Raw genomic sequence first — 23,059 nt, forward strand, 5'->3', positions numbered from 1 at the left:
GTTTCCTCAGTGCACCACCTGCGGAAAGAAGCATCCGGAAAAATGCCGTGTGGGCACGAATAAGTGCTACAGCTGCGAATTGGAAGGACACTTGGCCAGAAATTGTCCTACTCAGATGCAGACACCTCAGCAACAGAATATTCAGAATAGAGGTGCCCCCTCACAGCTACATCTAATGCAAGTTGCACTAGAAGGCCCTCAGATTGGCTAAGGGAGACTGGAAGCCCCGCCAGCTATGACGAATGCCAGGATCCACTCCCTCACTAGAGAAGATGTGGCGAACGCTTCGACTGTTGTCACAGGTCAGATACTCATTTTCAATCAGTATGCTACTGTATTATTTGACACTGGGGCAACACACTCGTTTATCTCTACACCCTTCACAAGTAAGATAGATATGCCACCGCAAGCCTTAGATGGCAAATTTTTAACGACCCTGCCTTCAGGAGAAGTAATGTCATCCACTCATATGCTGCGAGCCGCACCTATCCGAATCGTAGACAGGGAACTATACTGTGATCTGATAGTGCTGGATATGCAGGATTATGATATAATATTGGGCATGGATTTTTTGAGCAAATACGGAGCTTCGATTGAGTGCCGTAAAAGAAAGGTGGTCTTCCGGCCCGAGGCAGAATTGATATTTGAATTTAGCGGAATGCCAAGGGGAGAGACTGAGAAATTCCTATCAGCTCTGGAAGCACGGAAGCTATTGGGCAATGGATGCACGGGGTTTCTAGCACATGCGGTCGATGCAAGTAGAGCAGAGGATCAGAAGCTAGAGAATGTCAGAGTTGTATGCAACTTTCCAGATGTCTTCCCCGATGAACTGCCAGGGTTAGCACCTGACAGAGAAATTGAATTTGAGATCGAATTGATTCCTGGTACTAAACTGATCTCTAAGGCACCCTACCGTATGGCGCCAACTGAATTGAAAGAGCTACAGGAACAGTTACGGGAGTTACTTGACAAGGGACTTATTCGCCCTAGCCACTCTCCATGGGGAGCTCCCGTACTATTTGTGAAGAAAAGGGATGGATCTATGCGAATGTGCATAGATTACCGAGCGCTGAATAAGGTAACAATCAAGAACAGGTACCCTTTATCTCGGATTGATGACTTATTTGACCAATTGAAAGGTGCCACCGTCTTCTCCAAGATTGATTTGAGATCTGGCTATCATCAAGTGAAAGTGAAACAAGATGATATACCAAAGACGACCTTCCGAACGAGATACGGACATTATGAATTCGTAGTAATGCCCTTCAGAGTTACAAATGCTCCTGCCCTATTCATGGAATTGATGAATCGAGTGTTCTCGGAATATCTCGATAAATTTGTGATAGTCTTCATCGATGATATTCTTATCTACTCGAAGACCCAGGAAGAGCACGCTGAGCACCTGAGCATAACATTACAAATTCTCCGGGAGAGACAATTGTATGCCAAATTCTCAAAGTGTGAATTTTGGCTTGACCAGGTGTCATTTTTGGGTCACGTGATCTCTAAGGACGGAATTATGGTAGACCCAAGCAAGATAGAAGCCGTGAGTAACTGGAACAGACCAAAGAATGCCAGTGAAATCCGAAGTTTCCTCGGACTAGCCGGCTATTATCGAAAATTCGTAGAGGGTTTTTCCAGAATTGCAGCCCCCATGACGGCCCTCACCAAGAAGAACAAGAGGTACGAATGGACGGAGGATTATGAGAGAAGCTTCGCGGAGTTGAAGAGAAAATTGACTAGTGCTCCAATTCTCACTCTTCCAGAAAGTAACGAGGGATTCGATATGTACAGCGATGTTTCCAGATTGGGACTCGGAGCTGTACTTATGCAGAATGGAAAAGTCATTGCGTATGCCTCTCGACAACTCAAGGAGCATGAAAAGAATTATCCCACACATGACTTAGAGCTAGCCGCTGTAGTCTTTGCTCTCAAGATATGGAGGCATTATCTATATGGGGCCCAGTGTAAAATTTATACAGATCACCAGAGTCTGAAATATTTCTTTACACAGAAAGACCTAAACATGCGACAACGGAGATGGCTCGAGCTAGTCAAGGATTATGACTGAGAGATCTTCTATCATCCGGGAAAAGCAAACAAGGTAGCAGATGCGCTCAGTAGGAAGTTCTGAGTTACCGGAACTTTTTTTTTAAGTTCGAGGATGAACTTTTATGAGGTATGGAAGACTGTAACACCCATGGGGTCCTTAGCAAAATTCTAGAATATTTTATCATGAATAAAGAAAAAATATATATGTTTTAGTTAAATTTTGCTCCTAGCCGAACACTTGAACAAATAAAATAGAAATAAAAATATATAAGGTCTAGGACTTGAACTCTAGATCTCTCATTAAATGCCTGAATAAGATAACCACTAGACCAAGAGAAATTATTGTTAGAAAAGAGAGGGAAACCATAATTGAATGTAAGAAGAAAAGGCTCTTCTCTTAGAAGGAGAAGTGAGAGTTGTCTTCTTCCTCTCTAATGAAGAGATGCTCTAGAATATTCTTTTCTTACTCACCAAGAAGGGATGTATCTAGACTTTTCTCTTAATTATGAAGAGAGTAAAGGAAAGGAGGAAGAAAAATATATTTTTCCTTCCTCCTCTCATGATGAATAAAAGGAGAAAATTAAAATGAGTTGGCATTTTTCCTCATTCACTTTCCTACTCCCTCCTCCTCCACCGTGACCTCTTCTTCACCATTTCCTCTTCTTGCCGAGACCAAGGAGCAAGGAAGCTTCCCCTCTCTAGGAAGGATCCACAATAAAGATTAAATCTCTAAGGAAAACAAGCGCAAGGATGTGAGTATCCCCTCACTGCAGTACAAGTAGCTTCGGTTTAAAATGTCTTTCGAAACTCTAAAAATTTTCTTGCAAGAATGTGGTCAAGATAAAGAATAGGTAGTCACTTAGGGTTAACAAGTGATAAGAGATACTTCATGTTATAGAAAAAGAAAAAAGATAAATTTAGAGCCTTATTGCATGTTTCGGCCAAGGATGGAAGAGAGGACCTAGAACAAGTTTTCTTTGATCACATGCTTAATTTTTCTACTCTATGATATATGAATTTCACATGTTGTTAGTTAAGTCTTCATTCTACATGTTGTGAAAAAAAAAAGAGATACCTATCTATATGGTTCGGCCAAAATTGATTATAAGGCCTTAGGTCAAGAATTTTAGATAGAAACCATACTAGTTGTACCTCTTTGTGATGTATGAATTTTTACATATTTATAACCAAGGTTTTTATGCTTATTATGGAATAAAATGGTATGAAACCCTACTGATATGTTTGGCCAAATTTAAATAAATGGGTTAGGGTTAAAGTTTTAAATTCAAATATGCTTAGATCATGAAGTACAATACCATGTATACACTTAGATTAAATGGGCTTGTTATATGTTTAAGTTTTATGCTCATATGGAACCAAATGATATAAGAACCCTACTGATATGTTTCGGCCAAATTGAGATAAATGGGTTAAGGTTAGAGTTTTGAACTCAAACATGCTTATTCATGAAGTATAATGCCTTGTATTTGCTTAGATCAAGTTTACATGTTATGTGGATAAGTTCTATGCTTCATATGGAACTAAATGATATAAGAACCCTACTGATATGTTTCGGCCAAATTGGGATAAATGGGTTAAGGTTAGAGTTTTGAACTCAAACATGCTTATTCATGAAGTATAATGCCTTGTATGTGCTTAGATCAAGTTTACATGTTATGTGGATAAGTTCTATGCTTCATATGGAACCAAATGATATAAGAACCCTACTGATATGTTTCGGCCAAATTGAGATAAATGGGTTAAGGTTAGAGTTTTGAACTCAAACATGCTTATTCATGAAGTATAATGCCTTGTATGTGCTTAGATCAAGTTTACATGTTATGTGGATAAGTTCTATGCTTCATATGGAACCAAATGATATAAGAACCCTACTGATATGTTTCGGCCAAATCGAGATAAATGGGTTAAGGTTAGAGTTTTGAACTCAAACATGCTTATTCATGAAGTATAATGCCTTGTATGTGCTTAGATCAAGTTTACATGTTATGTGGATAAGTTTTATGCTTCATATGGAACCAAATGATATAAGAACCCTACTGATATGTTTCGACCAAATTGAGATAAATGGGTTAAGGTTAGAGTTTTGAACTCAAACATGTTTATTCATGAAGTATAATGCCTTGTATGTGCTTAGATCAAGTTTCCATGTTATGTGGATAAGTTCTATGCTTCATATGGAACCAAATGATATAAGAACCCTACTGATATGTTTCAGCCAAATTGAGATAAATGGGTTAAGGTTAGAGTTTTGAACTCAAACATGCTTATTCATGAAGTATAATGCCTTGTATGTGCTTAGATCAAGTTTACATGTTATGTGGATAAGTTCTATGCTTCATATGGAATAAAATGAGGTTGAAACCTACTGATATGGTTCGGCCAAGATGGATTAATTGGGTTAGGAAAGAGTTTAAACCTAACCAAACATGCTTATGTATTTTCATGATATGTAGCCTTGATATATAAGTAGATTAAGCTTTCATGCTTTATGATGTGATAAAAATATGCTTTACGATATGTTGTATTTCTATGTCTTATGATAAGATGTGCCATGTTTATGATATGATATGATAGACTTATGACATGATAGGCTATGGTCATGATATGATATGCGAGACGCATGATATGATATGCCATGTTCATGATATGTTATGCTAAGTTCATGAGATGATATGCCAAGTTTGATGATAAGAAAATAACATGTTATACTTTATGTTATGATAAGAACATGTTATATAATGCATGTGTCAATGGCTTATGTAAGAACAAAAGCCTAAAGAGTTGCTTTCCTTAAGTTGGGACCAAGAGCATTCTTCATGTTATGAAAAAGAGTTGCTTCCCTTAAGTTGGGACCAAGAGCACTCTTCATGTTATGAAAAAGAGTTGCTTCCCTTAAGTTGGGATCAAGAGCACTCTTCATGCTATGGTAAAGAGATGCTTCCCTTAAGTTGGGGATCAAGAGCTCTCTTCATGATATGACAAGAATTATGACATGTATGATATGATGAGATATGATATGCATGATATTTTACTTTGTATGGCTTGTACCAAGGGTGGGCTCCATAAGCGCCCCGGGGTCGACGGACTATGAACGAACCTCGTTAAGGGATGGGCTCCTCAGTACACCCCTAGGTCGACGGACTATGAACGGACCTAGATCCCTTGTAGGTTCGGGGCTAGCTACCCTGTCCTAGGGATTGCGCGCATTTATGTTTACATGTGGTACAAGCCGGGGCCCTTCTCATGATGATGATATGATATTCAAGTATGTATACTATATGTTTTGAAAGAAGCATGATGCATATGTGCATTCCATGATACATGTTTTAAAAATATACATATTGCATCTACATGCACATATTATGAAATTATGTTTATGCACCTTTATGAACAGGTATGAGTTATGATACATGTTTACATGATATGATAGGCTTCATGATATGTGCTTACAGAATGTGATATGAATCATGATATACATTCACATGCTATACTCTGATATGTTATGCTCCTTATGTGATATGATTTATTATGTTCTGTTTTCCCTCATGTTATGTTATGAGATGTTATGGTTTTTACATGATAAGATATGTTCTATGTTATGATTCTCCATGCTATGTTATGCTATGCTATGGTTTCTACATGTTATGTTATGTTATGTGTTTTTCGGATTTATGGGTAGGCAAGGATCTCACTAAGCCTTTGGCTTATAGCTACACGTTTTCCTTGTACTGCAGATAAAGGCAAGGAATGGATTGTTTAAGGGGAGCAGAGCAGGAAAGGCAATGAGGATGTGTTTGGAAGTGTTGGTGGATAGATCTATTTAAGTTTTTGAATTATCTAAGTTATGCATGTGAACAATGTTGGACCTATGCTTATGATAATGTTCAGCTAGTATGATATCCTACTCATGTTATGTTGGTACGTTTGACTTCACATGCCATGTTATGAGAACTAGATGCATATGGTATATGTTATGATATGAAAAAAAAACAATTATATATATATGTCTTCCGCTGCCATGAATCCATATGCATTAGTATAATTGATGTCCATGTTTTAGTGACGTCCGTCCCTTTGGGGTGGCCTTAGTGCTACCTGGAAGGGCGGGCGTTACATGTGGACCGATCAGGCTATAGGTGGATCGGTCCACAGACCGATCCCCTATACTCTCTCCCGAACTTCATTTCCCCCTGATCGGTCTCCAGACCGATCAGTAAATCTCACAGAGTGTTACTGATTGGTTACTGATTGGTCTACAGACCGATCAGTAATTCTCACAGTGAGTTACTATTGGTTACTGATCGGTCTGGTGACCGATCAGATAACCATAGTATCACTGGATCAGTCAACAGACCGATCAGATATCCTTAGTATCACTGGATCGGTCAACAGACCGATCCAATGCCTATGTAGGTAGATTTAGAGCTTCCCAGCCCTAAACCCTAAAGCCTTCCTGGTCTAGAGAACGAGCTACCGAGCCCTCTCTGACCTAGTCCGGAGAACGAGCTACCGAGCCTTCTCCGACTTCGTCCGGTCCAGAGAACGAGCTGCCGAGCCCTCTCTGACCAAGTCCTTGGACTTTTCCCTTCCACCTGATCAACATTGATCAGTAATCAATCTGAGTTTAATTAATATCTAATACAAACTTAAATCAGTGTCAACATTAAAACAACAGCCAGGTCAGACCGTATCAACAATCTCCCCCTTTTTGTTGTTTGACAACACGATTTAAGTTTAGATCAGAAATGCTCATATTTCCCTAATTTTAGGGGAATCAAGATCCTCCCCCTAAGACGAATACAACACTAAGGAAGTCAATAATCCTCAAGGTTATCCTCTACCCTAAAATAAAAACTTCATTCATCTCTAAACTTAGTCATCTTCTCCCCCTTTGTCAAACACCGAAAAGGTGTGAATTAGGTAATAAGACTCAAAGGACTCCCTCTTAACCCATACTGTCTCTTTCTTAATCCACATAGAATTCCCTCTAAGTGTAATATCGGACAGTAAATAAGAGACAATCAAGATATGGCATATGAAAAGTATATAAATAGTCAATAAGAACTCAAAAATAAAAAGAAGCAAGTAATAGAAAAACGAGTAGCATAAACAGCTAATATCCAGGTCAGACACAGTATCTATCAAACAGTATCTGAAACATAGGCAGTCAAAATGACCAACATAAAACAAAGTGTATCGATCAACATCCTCAATATGAGGAGCATCATCATCATCTGTTGGAGGAATGAATCCCTGAGGCGGCATGCCCGAGGGTGGATAGCCCGAGTAATACTGCAGAGGTAGGTAGCTGGCCATCCATCCCAGAAGCACCTACTGCGTCGCTAACTGCTGACTGCGTAGACCATCGTAATGCTGGTCAATCCGAATGCGCAGCCCATAGAGCTCAGCAGCCAGTAGCTCATCGTGCTGATCAATGCGGCTCTCTAGCTCAGCAATCTGCCAGCGCAGATCAGGATCTGCCTCTCCATACTCAGCAGCAGCAGGAGGAGGAGCAGCAACGGGAGCAGCATCAACCTGTCGTGGAGGTGCCCGTGGTAACTCACCCAGTGCTCTCCCGTCCTTCCAACGAACCGCCCTATTCTGTCCTATGATGCCAGACTTGGAAAATGCACGTTTTCCAAGTCTGCAGTCCTGCCTCACCATCTTGTCTATCCTTCCTTTGGAGACATCAATTTGTAGGGTCTCGAGTCAATCCGTAATTATATGCCCATAAGGCATATAAACTGTGAAGCTGTTAGGCTCACTATAGGAGATGATAGAAGAGTAAATGCTCGACATGATGTCAAAATTGAGATGCCAACACAATCCATAGAGCATCAGGCAGTGATATGGTCGGATCTCTGACAAGGGCTTGGATGTGATTGGCAGAAGGCAATTTGTGACAATCTTAAAAAGAATGTAATCTGGGGCAAATAGTCTCAGGGCTGCAAAGGTAGGAAAATCAACATCTAACTCATCCTGTCCACCCGGTCTAGGATGTTCGAAGAAATACTCATAAATGGAGTCAGATGAGACATCAAATGGAGAAGGTAAAGGGTCTGGTAAATCAGGATATATGGAAAAGATATTTCCTGAACACCTTCGGCTGGCTAGATAGTTAAAGAAGGCCGAGAAAGAGAAATCAACAGTTTGCTTAGCAACTCTAGTTCTATAATTAACATCATTAGTTTGATGAAGATTATTATAAAACTCGGATACTAATCGTAATTGATGTCCCGTTCTAAGTAGACTAGAGAATCAAGTTTGTAATAGGCAATTATTTCTGACACAGATGGACGGAATTCATCCATGAATTTTTGATCCACAGACCTACAAGGAAGCAGTTTGAAGGTTCTTTGTTTAAAGGCTTCTTCAAAGTGATGGTTTGGAAATCGTCCAGAAACGGATGGTTGAGGTCGGGAGGGAGCCTTAGATTTGGATTTCTCAGTTGACGACTTAGAGGTTCCCTCACCAGCTTGTTTCTTCCTAAAGGTTTAAAAAAAAGGATGTGACATGGACGGGGCAAATAGGTGAGCACAGAAAGCACCAACAGCCGAGAACCAAGCCAATAACACAGATATGATGAGAAATGAAAAATGAAGTGCCAAAATGAGTAGAGCTCGGGGGTATGTGCCATATCTCTCGGAGAACGAAGAGAAGAGTTAAGACGTAGGAGGGTGTCGGCTAGGGCTTCGGCGTGCAATGGGAAGAGAAAGGATCGGGAAGAGTTAAGAGGGATGGGATCGATCCAGGTGTTGATTGATCGGACGGCTGTCCGATCAGGATCTCCCTTGGTCTCCTGAATACCCTGATCGGTCGGTGGACCGATCAGGGAATCTCCCGATCGGTCCCTGGACCGATCAGGATCCTCGCTTGGTCTCCTGAATACCCTGATCGGTCAGTGGACCGATCAGGGAATCTCCTGATCGGTCCCTGGACCGATCAGGATCCTCGCGTACCAGAGTAATCTGATCGGTCCCTGGACAGATCAGGGAGAGTATCAGCAAGCAAACAGAGAGTTCTGGATCGGTCGATAGACCGATCCAGCCTCTTCTGATCGGGCTGTAGACCGATCAGTGTCTGACAAATTGAAAATTCAGGAATTTCAGTAATCTAAAATTCGAAGAAGTTTTAGGGTTTCTAAAAACTCAAGATTCAGAACTCAATAAGTTCAGAAACTTCCAAATTCAGAACCTAGTACCTGAAGAATCTACAAACATGAATATTTCCGAAAGATAAGCTTTTACAATCTGAAATTGCTTAGAACCCGAAAGTTCCAAACCTTTAAAAACTTAGATCAACTCCAAACGCATAGAGTTCAGACGTTTTTGAATCTAAAAGTTTCAAAACCAGAAAAACTTCTGAAACTATGATCTATAGTGGACCAAGGTATTAATCAAGACTTAGGCTCTCTATTACCTGGTTCAAAACATATCCTTGCTATGATCAGTTTCGAGTTTGTCAAAATATATCTAAATTTCTATCATTACTTCAACAACTTGTCCTATTTTCAATCAAAATCATGAAAGGTATCGATCAAAGGTATCAATCAACACATCATCCATAGTTAGATAATTTCTAGGTAAAGGTCCAACCAAGTTTCCTTGGTTGGAATATATGAGTAAGATCTAGGAACCAAATACACATGAATTATGTAATGGTCTTCCCCATACTCAATTTATGTCTCTTCAACCTAATTATTCAAGAGATTCATGATACATTTTGAATAATTTGGCTGATCCTAGCATCTCACCCCATTTCTAGCAAACAAAAATAATTTGTTAAACCTTATAGTTTGTGTGAGATGTCCCCAAGTTTCCCAAATTAATTTCCCAATTTCTCTTGTCATTTTAATTGTCCTTATTGATCATGATGAAGTCCTAATGGCCTATTGAGCCAAACACATTCTCAATTCTCTCCTTAAATGACTAAATTTATTTTCCGGAAAGAGTTTGGTGAAAATATCGGCTAGGTTTGATTTTGACTCAACATATGTGAGCGCAATGTCTCCCCTAGCTTCGTGATCTCTAATGAAGTGATAACGCACTTCAATGTGTTTGGTCCTTGAATGATGGACTGGATTTTTCGTTAGGTTTATTGTGCTGATGTTGTCACACAACACTTGCACTCCCTTATACGAAAGCCCGTAATCTTCTAGGGTGTGGATCATCCACAACAATTGTGATACACTCTCTCCCATGGCAATGTATTCAGCCTCGGTCGTGGAGAGAGCAACGCAATGTTGCTTCCGACTTGACCAACTAACCAATGATGAACCTAAAAATTGGCAACCCCCACTAGTGCTTTTCCGATCCAATTTGCACCCAGCATAATCGGAGTCGGTATAACCTATCAAGTCAAAAGACTCCGTACGAGGGTACCATAGACCTACTCTAATTGTGCCCTTAAGGTATCTCAGGATTCTCTTAACTGCAATTAAATGAGATTCCTTGGCACAGACTTGATATCTAGTGCACATGCCCACAGCAAAAAGTATGTCCGGTCGACTAGCTGTGAGATATAGAAGACTACCGATCATGCTTTTATATTGCGTTAGATCAACTGGTTTTCCATTCTCATCATTGTCAAGGCGAGTGTTTGTCGCCATTGGAGTGGATACTTCCTTAGAGTCACTCATTTTGAATTTCTTGAGCATCTCTTGAGTGTATTTCGTCTGATGGACATAAATGCCATCTCGAGTTTGTTTGATTTCAAATCCAAGGAAGAATGTCAATTCTCCCACCAGACTCATCTCAAACTCACTTTCCATGTGAGTGATAAATTCATTCAAATAGCCCTTGTTATTTGAGCCACAAATTATGTCATCGACATACACCTGGGCTACAAATATGTTTTCACCATCTCTACGCAAAAATAGTGTTGGATCTATTTGACCTCTTACAAAACCCTTTTCTAGTAAGTAAGTTAACAACCTTTCGTACCAAGCTCGAGGTGCTTGTTTAAGCCCATAAAGAGCTTTCTTGAGCTTGTACACGTGGTTTGGAGCTTCGGTATTCACAAACCCCGGTGGTTGTTCAACATAAACCTCTTCTTTAATGAAACCATTTAAGAAGGCCGATTTAACGTCCATTTGATAGAGCTTGAAGCCTCTATGTGTAGCAAAAGCTAGCATCAAACGAATGAACTCTAATCGGGCCACGGGAGCATAAGTCTCATCATAATCGAGGCCTTCGACTTGACTATAGCCCTTGGCTACAAGTCTTGCCTTGTTTCTTACGACTTCTCCATTTTGGTTTAACTTATTTTTGAAGACCCATTTGGTTCCAATAATGGTGGTCTTCTTAGGTCTAGGAACTAAGTCCCACACTTGGCTCCTTTCAAATTGACCTAACTCATCTTGCATAGGTATGATCCAGTCAGGATCGTGCAATGCCACATCAACTATTTTTGGTTCGATTTCTGAGATCAAGGCGACCTCATTAGACTTATTTCTAAAGAATGATCTAGTCCTAACCCCTTGTTGGATGTCTCCAACAATCTAGTCTTGGGGATGACTAGAGGCCATCCTGGATTGCCTTGGCGTCGGCGGTGCCTCATGAGTGGTCTCACTAGGCACAGGCAAAGACTCAGTATCAGGCAAAGGATCAGCCTGAGCCCTTTGTTGCCTTTGCTCATCGTCATCGGAGTCAACTTCGACTCTTTCTATGTTTTGATTATTCAAACTTAGCCTTCTAAGTTCAAATTGAATTTCTCCTACATCCCTCGATTGATCATTTGATTTAGGGATTTCTTCAAATGCTACATCCGAGGACTCTTCAATCTATTTAGTCCTATTATTGTAGACTCGATAGGCTTTGCTGATGAGAGAGTACCCGACCAGTATCCCTTCATCAGCCTTAGCCGTGAACTTTCCAAGATGATCCTTGGTGTTCAAGATAAACACCTTACAACCAAACACCCTAAGATGTTTAATTGTAGGGGGTTTTCCAAACCAAAGTTCATGGGGAGTCTTTCCTAAAAACCTATGTATCAAGACTCGGTTTTGCATATAGCAAGCTGTATTTATAGCTTCAGCCCATAAGTAGCTCGGTAGTGAGTACTCATTGAGCATGCCTCGTGCAGCCTCTTGCAAGACTCGATTCTTTCTCTCCACAACCCCATTTTGCTGTGGGGTCCTTGGAGTAGAGAACTCATGCCTATATCCTTTTTCTTGAAAAAATTCTAAAAATCTATGATTTTGAAATTCTCCACCATGATCACTTCTAATTGTTTTAATTGTTGTTGATTTTTTATTTTCAGTTCTTCTACAAAAGGAAACAAAAATATCTATGGTTTGATCCTTAATTTTCAAAAAGAAAGTCCATGTATATCTAGTAAAGTCATCAATGATCACTAAGCAATATCTACTTCCATTCAATGAAATGACATTACTACAATCAAATAAGTCCATATGCAATAAATCTAAAGCAGTAGAGGTACTTACAGCGCTTTTACCTTTATGAGATGCTTTTGTTTGCTTACCCTTTTGACATGCATCACATAATTTTGTCTTTTGGTACTTGATGCTTGGTAGGCCTCGTACTAATCCTTTGTTGGCCATCTTTCGAATATTCTTCATGTTTACGTGGGCCAACCTCCTATGCCAAAGTCATGATTCTTCTTCTTTTGACATGAAGCACTTAGCATAGGCATTAGTAGCACTTTTAAAAGATACTTGATAAATGTTATCTACCCTTATGCCTAGTAGTACCGTTTCAAGTGTGTCAATGTGTTTGATCAGACATTGACTTGAATGAAACTCAATTGTGTAACCCGTATCACATAATTGGCTGACACTTAGGAGATTAAAGGTCATCCCCTTGACTAGAAGGGCATTCTTGATTTGGAGATATTCGGATATATGAATGTCTCCAACTCCTATAACCTTAAGGCTACCATTATTACCAAATGACACATTACCTCTATTTTTGTTTTGAAGGGTGGTAAAGAGTGACTTGTCCCCGGTCATGTGTTTGGAGCATCTACTATCAACAAACCAAGTTGATAGATGCTCCCCCTTGACCAATGCCTACAAGACACGAAAAATAGATGTTTTAGGTACCCAAATCTTGGGACCTAATGCATCTACAATGAAAGACCTAGGAACCCATACCTTGGTCACAACCTTTCTAGTCTCATGAACCCTAGAAGCATGTGATCTATGAATTTGGGTTCTAGACACTAGTGAAATGAAACTAGACTCCTTAGGTTGATATCCTAACCCAGCCTTGTTGTAGACCGCCCTTTGGGCATTTAGAATCATATCTAAGGTCTTAGAGCTAGTTGAGAATTTTTCAAGCATTTTCTTGAGTTTCTCAACTTCACCCTTTAAGGCTTTGTTTTCATCCTCAAGGACCTCTAGATGTAGGTCATCAACCTCATCTTCCCTAAGGGCCCTCAAGTGCTCTACTTCACCTTTTAATGATTTAATTTGAATTTTTGATTTCTTAAGCAAAGTAGATAAATGTGCAATGGTTTTATAACATTTCTCTAAATGAGGAGAGGTTACCTCTTTATCATCCGAAGATGATGAAGCCATGGTTGAGGTGTCACTTGTGTCACCATCACTCCCGGAATCAGGTTCCTCCCTTGCCATGAACGCTAATTGACGTGTGCTTTTCTCCTTCTTCTCTTCCTCCGATGAGCTTGAGGAGGATTCATCCCAAGTAGCCTTGAGAGCTTTCTTCTTCTTGGCCCTTTCCTCCTTCTTCTTGAGTTTTGGGCACTCGCTCCGATAGTGTCCTTTCTTGCTACACTCATAACAAGTAATATTAGTTTTATCAACATTTTGATCGATAGGTTTACCTTTCCCTTTGTATCTCCGGCTTCTTCTCATGATTCTCCTTACAAAGTTGGCCATCTCGCTTGATGATGATCCACCTTCATCATCGGACTTGGAGGAGGATGAGGATGAAGGAATCTCTTTTTTCTTCTTCTTTTCTTTCTTCCTTCTTCCATCTTTGCTCTTTTCTGCTGCAACTAAAGCAATACCTTTCTCTTTTTGACCCTTGTTAGCAAACTCATGGAGTTCCATTTCACAAAAAAATTCATCTACTTTAACAATTGAAAGGTCCTTGGAGACCTTGTAGGCATCTATCATAGATGACCACAGGGCATTCCTAGGAAAGGCTTTGAGACCATACCTTACGAGATCGCGATTCTCTACACGTTCATCTACGGAATGAAGACCATTGATAATTTCTTTGAACCTTCCGTGTAGTTCACTTACCGTCTCGTTCTCCTTCATGGTGAGGTTTTGTAGTTGGTTTAAGAATAAATCTCTCTTGGCGATCCGAGAGTCTCGAGTTCCTTCTTGGAGCTCGATGAGCTTGTTCCACAAGTCTTTTGCGCTCGTGAATGGACCTACCTTGACGAGTTGATCCTTGGCTATCTCACATTGTAGAGTGACCACTGCCTTGGCATCAGCTTGTCCTTTGCGAGTTTACTCGGTGGACCACCTTGATGAGTCAAGTTCCTTACCTTCTTCGTCCTTCGGAGGTGTAAACCCTTCCTTGATGGAGAACCACATTGAGATGTCGGTATTGAGATAATATTCCATGCGGCTCTTCCAGTATTGAAAGTCTGCTCCGTCGAAGTAGGGTGGATGATTGGTGCTAAACCCTTCCTTCATAGCCATCTTCTTGCTCTTTAGGGTGTTAATCCGGATGAAGAGCACCTTGCTCTGATACCACTTGTTAGGATCTTCGGATGGCTAGATAGGGGGGGAGTGAATAGCCTCCTCTGAAACTTAACTAAATTCTTCAATCAAATCGTTAGCTCATCGGAAATATGCACATGAAAATCTAATACAAGGAAAAGAAAGACACACACCACTAACACCAGTATGTACGAGGTTCAGGGATAACTTGCCCCTACTCCTCGGCGTGTCCGTAAGGTGGATGATCCCTTGATCTTTCGGTAGATCACATCCCGAATAGATACCGGCTAAAGATTTCTCCTTCTCAGTGGAGTAACCTCTCCACAAAGTCTCAGAAGATATGTAAATAAAGCACAAGACTTACAGATCAGTGGCTAAAGAGAATGAAGAAAAACGCTCACAGCCACACGAAGACAATAGTTAAACAGAGCACAAGAAGGAAGCACAGCCAAGAACTCAAAGCTCAACACCCTTGCTTGATCGACCGAGAGTTCTCTTCTCGAACCTCTCTTCATCCTTCTTCTTATACCTCTGCTTCGACTGCGTTCAGCCTGTCCCGAATTGCTGTCAACCTGCACCGAATCCCTGCTGCAAGCTACGACGTCGCCAATCACTCTTCCTCCTCCTCTGGTTCTCTGAACTCACACCAATAGAACCCATGGTCTTCACTGGGGTCTCTGAGCTCGAACCAATGAGCAAGAGTCAAGCTGATTCCCAACTGATCGCAGCCATATCACAGCCTGATCGCAGCCAGTAACCGTTGATGCTCCAATTGCACCATTTACAGCGAAACACAGTAGAAAGAACCCTTTGTCTTATTCTTCTGATGGAGCTTAATTTGAATTTAAGCATTGGCATGATACCTGCAACCGGCAACTTAAAAAGCTAACAGCAGATGGTTAAATCAGATGGATCAGAAGTTGCAGAGAAACAGCAGAAACTTCAGACAGTATTGTGGATCAGTCAACAGATCGATCCATAGCTTATTGGACCGATAAGGTTATGGCCTGATCGGTCCAGGAGAGCTCTGATCGGTCTGTGGACCGATCAGGCTATAGGTGGATCGATCCACAGACCGATCCCCTATACTCTCTCCCGAACTTCATTGCCTCCTGATCGGTCTCCAGACCGATCAGTAAATCTCACAGAGTGTTACTAATTGGTTACTGATCGGTCTACAGACCGATCAGTAATTCTCACAGTGAGTTTCTGATTGGTTACTGATCGGTCTGGTGACCGATCAGATAATCATAGTATCACTGCATCGGTCAACAGACCGATCAGATATCCATAGTATCACTGGATCAGTCAACAGACCGATCCAATGCCTATGTAGGTAGGTTTAGAGCTTCCCAGCCCTAAACCCTAAAGCCTTCCTGGTCTAGAGAACGAGCTACCGAGCCCTCTCTGACCTAGTCCGGAGAACGAGCTACCGAGCCCTCTCCGATTTCGTCCGGTCCAGAGAACGAGCTACCGAGCCCTCTCTGACCTAGTCCAGAGAACGAGATACCGAGCCCTCTCCGACTTCCTCCGGTCCAGAGAATGAGCTACCGAGCCCTCTCTGACTTCGCGTGCCAAGTTTCCATACTTGGACTTTTCCCTTCCACCTGATCAACATTGATCAGTAATCAATCTGAGTTTAATTAATATCTGATACAAACTTAAATCAGTGTCAACATCAAAACAACAGCCAGGTCAGACCATATCAACAAAAACAATAGAAAAAGACTTTTTTGTTGCCTAAATCTATGTTGACGACATAATTTTTGGCTCAACCAATACCAAACTATTAAAAGAATTTGTTAATTTAATGGAAAATGAATTTGAGATGAGTTTGGTGGGGGAACTCAATTTTTTCTTAGGTTTACAAATTAAACAAACCAAAGATCGAATCTATATTTACCAAACCAAATATGCTAAAGAACTAATTAAAAAATTTGGCATGGAAAACTCAAAAATTATAAATACTCCAATGGCAACAAATAGCAACATTGATTCTGACCTAGATGGAAAACCAGTAGACCCAAAGTACTATAGAAATATAATAGGTAGTCTACTCTACCTAACTGCAAGTAGGCCCGATATCTTATTTGCAGTAGGTATGTGCGCAAGATATCAATCCTGTGCAAAAGAGTCACACCTAACATATGTTAAAAGGATACTTAGGTACATTAAGGGCACCCTAAATGTAGGACTTTGGTACCCTAGAACTTGTACCCTTAACCTTATTGGCTACTCTGATTCAGACTATGTCGGGTGCAAGTTAGATAGAAAAAGTACAAGTGGAAGCTGCCAAATTCTAGGTCAGTGCCTAGTAAGTTGGTCAAGCAGAAAGCAACATTGTGTTGCTCTATCCACTACTGAAGCTGAATACATAGCACTAGGAGAATGTGTCTCCCAACTTTTGTGGATGATGCATACACTAAAATATTATCAGCTAGAATACAAAAATATAAAAATTTTAATTGATAATATAAGTTTAATTAACTTAACCAAAAATCCAATTCACCACTACAGGACCAAACACATAGAGGTAAAACATCATTTTATAAGAGATCATGTGGCTAAGGGTGAAATTGTACTCAGCTATGTTGAGTCCAAGTCGAACCTAGCTGACATTTTCACTAAACCCTTACCTGAACTAGAGTTCAGTGCACTTAGAAGGCAAATAGGAATGTGTTGGGTAGAATAGGTTCTGATTTTCAAATCAGCTTCGTACAGTTTTCAAAATCATTGTATGTTTTTAAAAATTCTAGGAAAATGTTGTTTTTAAAATTCTAATTTTACTAGACTTTCAAAAATTATGGAATTAGCTTAGGCTCTACCCTAGAAATCTTGCTCCCCTAGAATTCAGCCAGAGCATCTCACAAACACCTAGGCTTACCTTGCTTGTGTTTGAAAAACATAGAACGGCGTGAGATGCATAGGGTACAGCCTGGACTCAAGAATGCTTATATCTGTGCATCAATATGAGTCTGGGCGTTAAATACCTAGTTAACATTAATCAAGTCAAGTCTTCCAACACTAGTCAAATCTAACTGTATCTATTGACTTAACTTGACTAACCAAGTGAAAGCTATTACCCTTTAGGTAATCAGCTAGTAGCTAACTGGTTAGACATGTGGCCATGAACCCAAGTACTTGATTTTTATTTTTTTTGGCATAACATTAGGGCTCTGATACCTTACTTAAAGCGAAATTAACTAATTAACAATCAATCTAACTCAACTCATGCTTGGACATTAAGGATTAACACTCCTCCCTAGCCCTCAAAAGCTTTAAATTAATAATTTGACTAAAAGAAAAAATTCTTTCAAATTTAAACCTTAAGCTAAATTTTCAAAACCTTAAACTTTCAAATCATTTTTTTTACTTCTTTGAAAATTCTGGCTAAGTATTTTTAGACTAAGCTTACAAAATTCTGGTCATTTTAAAAGCTAAAGTATTTTGAAAATTTAACTAAGTACTTTTCAAAGTCAACTTTTTAGCTTTTTGAAAGAAAAATTGCTCCTTAAACCTTGGTTTCACTTAGCTAAAGAATATTATACAAAACCAAGAGTTACCTTTGTCTCTTATTAAAAGCCTAATGGTTCAAAATTGCTTAAAATTATTTTTTGCTATACTACAAAAGAAAACTCTTTCTCCAGCAAAATTTAACTTTTTTTTTAAAACCAAACTTCGAGCTCAAACTGTCTTAACTTAGTGAATTTGATTTACAAGAAAAGTTACTTTTAGAAAGTTAAGATTTTTTTTCCTAAAAATCTAAGATTTTTTTCAAACATGCTTAGTTTTTGATGAATGGCAAAGGGGGAGAGTAGGGAAATTCAAAAGAAAGGTTAATAAAATTTTTTAAGAATGCCTTTATTAAGGGGGAGCCTGACAAAGTTTAAGTGTTTAGCTTAACCATTCGTGCATTTAAAATCAATTAAGCTTGCTTACTTAAACTTTATGTATCTATTTTACTTAGCTTTGAATTTCAGTTGTCATAATCAAAAAGGGAGAGATTGTTGGTGCGGGAAGCATCCGACGATCGACCGTTGTTTTGATAATGGCAAAGAAATTCAAAGTTAAGTTGTTTTGTGATCTAATGCACTTGATTGAGTGTTTTAGGAAAGTCCTAGCAGCGGTTAGGCAGGTGGAAAAGCCTAAGGGGTGGTAACCCTAGATCATAGGGGGTGGTAACCTATGCGGAAAGTCTTGGCAGGTCGAGAGCTTCAGGCAAAAGTCTTAGGGGAGGTGTGTTAGCTAGAGCCCTAGAGCCAATCATTTGATGATTGTATTTTGGACTTGTTGTATCATATTCTATATAAATAAAGGCATTTGGTTTTTGGTTATTATACTTACTTGTATTGGTGCCAAATAAACTAAGTATAATAACGTCCTTGAGTAGACGGTTCTCACCTATATCAATCGGTTAGTTGAACCAATAGTGAGATGATATAGGGAACACTACTCTTAATCATTCCTAGTCGAGTATTAACATTCAGGGACAATGTTAATGCAATAAGACTAGCATGTAGGTCAACTCGATGACTTGATCTCACAAGTCATGGATATAGAGATATCAAGTTGACACATGGGTATGCATTGGAGAATGTATACTGAATGACCCGCCATGAGAAAGTATCATGGATCATTATATGAGTGTCATATACTTTCTCATGTGGCTATTAGTATGACTACTAGTCCTTAGAACTGAAGTCACCATGGTTCCCTACATAAGGAGTTATGTACTTTGGTTTCGTCAAACGTCACCCTTAACTGGGTGGACTATAAAGGCGATTACTGGGTATTTAACAAATTATGCGGTGGGATGTGAGTGATGTAGATGGGATTTATCCCTCCTATATGACGGGAGAGACATCGGTATTCTTGATAGAGTGAGACCACGAAGTGCATGGCCATGCCCAAATGAGTCAATATGAGATATTGAGTTCATTTGATTGAGTGAGTCTACTTTGAGTTCAAGATTTAGATTGATTAGAGGATGACACGGTCTATGCCTCACATTGATCAATCTAGATGTCTAGGATAGAAGGACACTTGTCATATATTGTGAGGAGTCACAATTAGTAGTCACAAGGTGATGTTGGATCTCAACATTCTTGTAACTTGGGTGGTAATGATGTATTGCTAGATACCGCTCATTACTTATGTTTCTACATGAGTTTAGGGGCATTGCCAACGTTACAAGAACCTATTGGGTCACACACAAAGAACAAGTGGATGGAGATTAGGTTCATATGATGAACCAAGAGGATTGGATTCATTTGATGAATCAAATTGGATTAAGAGTAATCCTAATTGGGCTAATTGAGTTGGACTCAAGTTGATTCATGTGTTTAATGAGTCTAATTTAGATTATGACTCATTGAATCAATTTAATTAAATGAATTAGATTCATTATATTAAATTGGCTTGAATTAAATGGTTGGATTAGATCAACCATGAGAGAGATTAAGTCAAGTTTGACTTGACTTGAGAGGAAGATGAAGAGTCAAGTTTGACTTGACTTTATGTCACCTCATTGGTGAGTTGGCATTAAGTGGACCAATGATGATGCTCCACATCATCATGGTTACTTAAGTGAAGTGCCACCTCATGGGAGTTACCAAGAGTTGTGACTCTTGGTATCCCATGGAGGTTACAAACCACTTAATTAGATGAAAAGAGTTTCATTTTGCAAGTGTAACTCTCATTCAAGTGATCTTCCTCCTCCTAAGCTCTCTTCTTGCTCCTTCTCTTCTCTTGGTCGTAGGTTTCAAGCAAGGGAGAAGAAAGGAGAGTGAATCTAATCCAAGAAGAAAGGTTAGTGAAAGTCACATAGAGATTTTAGAGGAGTGTGTTCTCTTCTTTTCCTTTCTTCTTCTTACAATCCTACCCGAGAGCCCTAGAGAGTGCTAGCACACTTGTGGTGCTCTCTTCTCCATCCTTTTGTGTTAGAGAACACATCTTGTTCGTGTGGATACTTCTAGAGGATTGTCTACGTTGACAATCACGAGATCCGGCGTACCTTGGACGAGCGGGATTCGCGAAGGGCTTCGCTTCAAAGGTATAAAAGATTTTCTCCATGTAGATCTAAGTGTAGATCTAGGTAAACTCGTATTCGTATGTTTTCAAAAAATTTTCTTCGCACGAATCCGTTGGCTACGGGGTTTCCGCGACGCGAAAAAGTGATTTTCGCGGCCCGAAAAACCCAACAGTGGTATCAGAGCCAAGTTCAAAGATGAATATGAGTTTATTTTGTGTTTTATGAAAACTTTTCAGTTCTGTAATATTCTGTAAATTTTTTATTTTTATAGTTTTTCTGGGTATTTTTCTCGTAGAAGCGAAGCACAAGTGTTTCGACACTTGTAGGCTTCGACTACCGAGAAGAATTTTCCAAAACGGCCAAGTTTCGTCCCAAATTTTTTTGGGACAGTGGGCTAAGGCGCTGTTAGATTGCAATGGAACCCTCGCGATGGTTAGATCGCGGGTAGGGGCGCTGCTCCTGGCCCCACAAGGGGATTCGTTCCGCGATTGCGCCCGAAAACCGCTAAACGGAACCGCCGGGAAATTGTATTCGTAAAAATTGTAAAAATTATAGAAAAATTACAGAAAATTATAGAAATATATAATTTTGAATTATATATTATTTTTGTGATAGTCATGGCCCAAAGACCCAATATGATTGGATAATTTGTGTTGTAATTCATAATACGGCTTGCGTGCCGTGATGTGATGTGCGTGTTGTATTTTATTTTTTTCGCGACCTGCGCGTCGTGCCTTTCTATTTTATTCTTGTTGTAAATTAGATTTAGACTCGAATGTAAATCAAGTTTCAAAATGTAATGTAAATTTTGAGGCGGTGGAAGGTCCACTCGAGACGGAGTTACGAGGAGGGCGCGAGCAACACGAGGTGGTCAAAGGAAGGAGCTTGAGAAGCTGTTGACCTTAGGTTGACCATCCGATCTTCTCATTGGCTTGAGAAGATCGTAGTAGGGCCATGACATAATGACAAAATTATTTAATTAATTGCTTTTGTGTGTATGTGATGCATGCTAGTTAATTAAGTAATTAATTAGTGCCTAACGATTGGATTAGATCTAAGTCATGCACATGATGCACCCTTTGATTAGATTAGATCTATCGAGTATATGATATGCATCATCGTTTAGATTAGATCTAAATCGCGTCAACTCGTAATGCCTACCATGCTGTGATACCTACCACTACCTCGATCGCATGTTGTTGTTGAATCTGCCAAAGCAGAGCAACACATACTATCTTGGTAGGGTACGGAGGGATAATTTGGGTCCCGCCTATCAACGCATGGATGAGTATAACTCAATTAGATTGAGTAACTAGTTAACTCAATTAGATCGAGTTTAACTATAGGCATTATCCAATGGTTGGTAGATAGGTCAAAATCACGTTTATATTAACTCTTGGGCGTATTAGCCAAAGCTAACTCGAGTTTTAATATAAATGCGGATTTTGATTCTATAAATAAGAATTGCATAGAGATGTAATTGGTAATCGTTACCTACCGATCATACTAAGTCTTGGGCGTATTAGCCAAAGCTAACTCAAGGGTTAGTATGATGTGGATCTTGTCCCACATGAATCATAGAATTCAGTGGGAGCATCATTTAGTTAAAGGCCTAATTAAATGATTAAGAATATGATATTTATTTCTGCATTTATTTCTGTTGTAGATTACCATGACGTCGAATACGAACACCTTCTCTCTGCGATCTGTCCTTAAGAAGGACAAGCTCAACGGAGCAAATTTCCTGGACTGGTACAGGAACCTGAGAATAGTTCTCACCCAAGAACGTAAACTGTACATTCTGGAGCAGCCCATTCCGGAGGCTCCTCCTGCCACTGCCACGCGAGCAGACCGAGATGCTTACAAGAAGCATCAAGATGACGCATTAGATGTGTCCTGTCTTATGCTTGCGACCATGAACTCTGAGCTTCAGAAGCAACATGAGTTGATGGGCGCTTACGATATGGTTGAACATCTTTGTCACCTATATCAAGGACAAGCAAGGCACTGGAAGAGGAACTCCAAAGAATACCTGGAAGATCTTAAGAAGAAGAGAAATAAGATTTCTACTTCAGGTATACATGTTATAGAAATCAACCTCTCTATTTCTTCATTGTGGGTATTAGATACCGGATGTGCTTCGCACATTTGTACTAATGTACAAGCACTGAGAAATAGCAGGGCATTGACGAAGGGTGAGATAGACCTACGAGTAGGCAATGGAGCACGGGTTGCTGCTATTGCTGTAGGAACTTACCATCTATCTCTGCCCTCTGGGCTTGTACTAGAATTAGATG

General features: G+C 39.8%; 1 pseudogene; it reads left to right on the plus strand.

The window, feature by feature from the left end:
- Positions 1-562: 562 nt before the first annotated feature.
- Positions 563-23,059, plus strand: part of LOC122033911 — a 90,548-nt pseudogene continuing 68,051 nt past the window's right edge.

Source organism: Zingiber officinale, chromosome 11B, assembly GCF_018446385.1.
Source record: "Zingiber officinale cultivar Zhangliang chromosome 11B, Zo_v1.1, whole genome shotgun sequence".
NCBI lineage: Eukaryota > Viridiplantae > Streptophyta > Magnoliopsida > Zingiberales > Zingiberaceae > Zingiber > Zingiber officinale.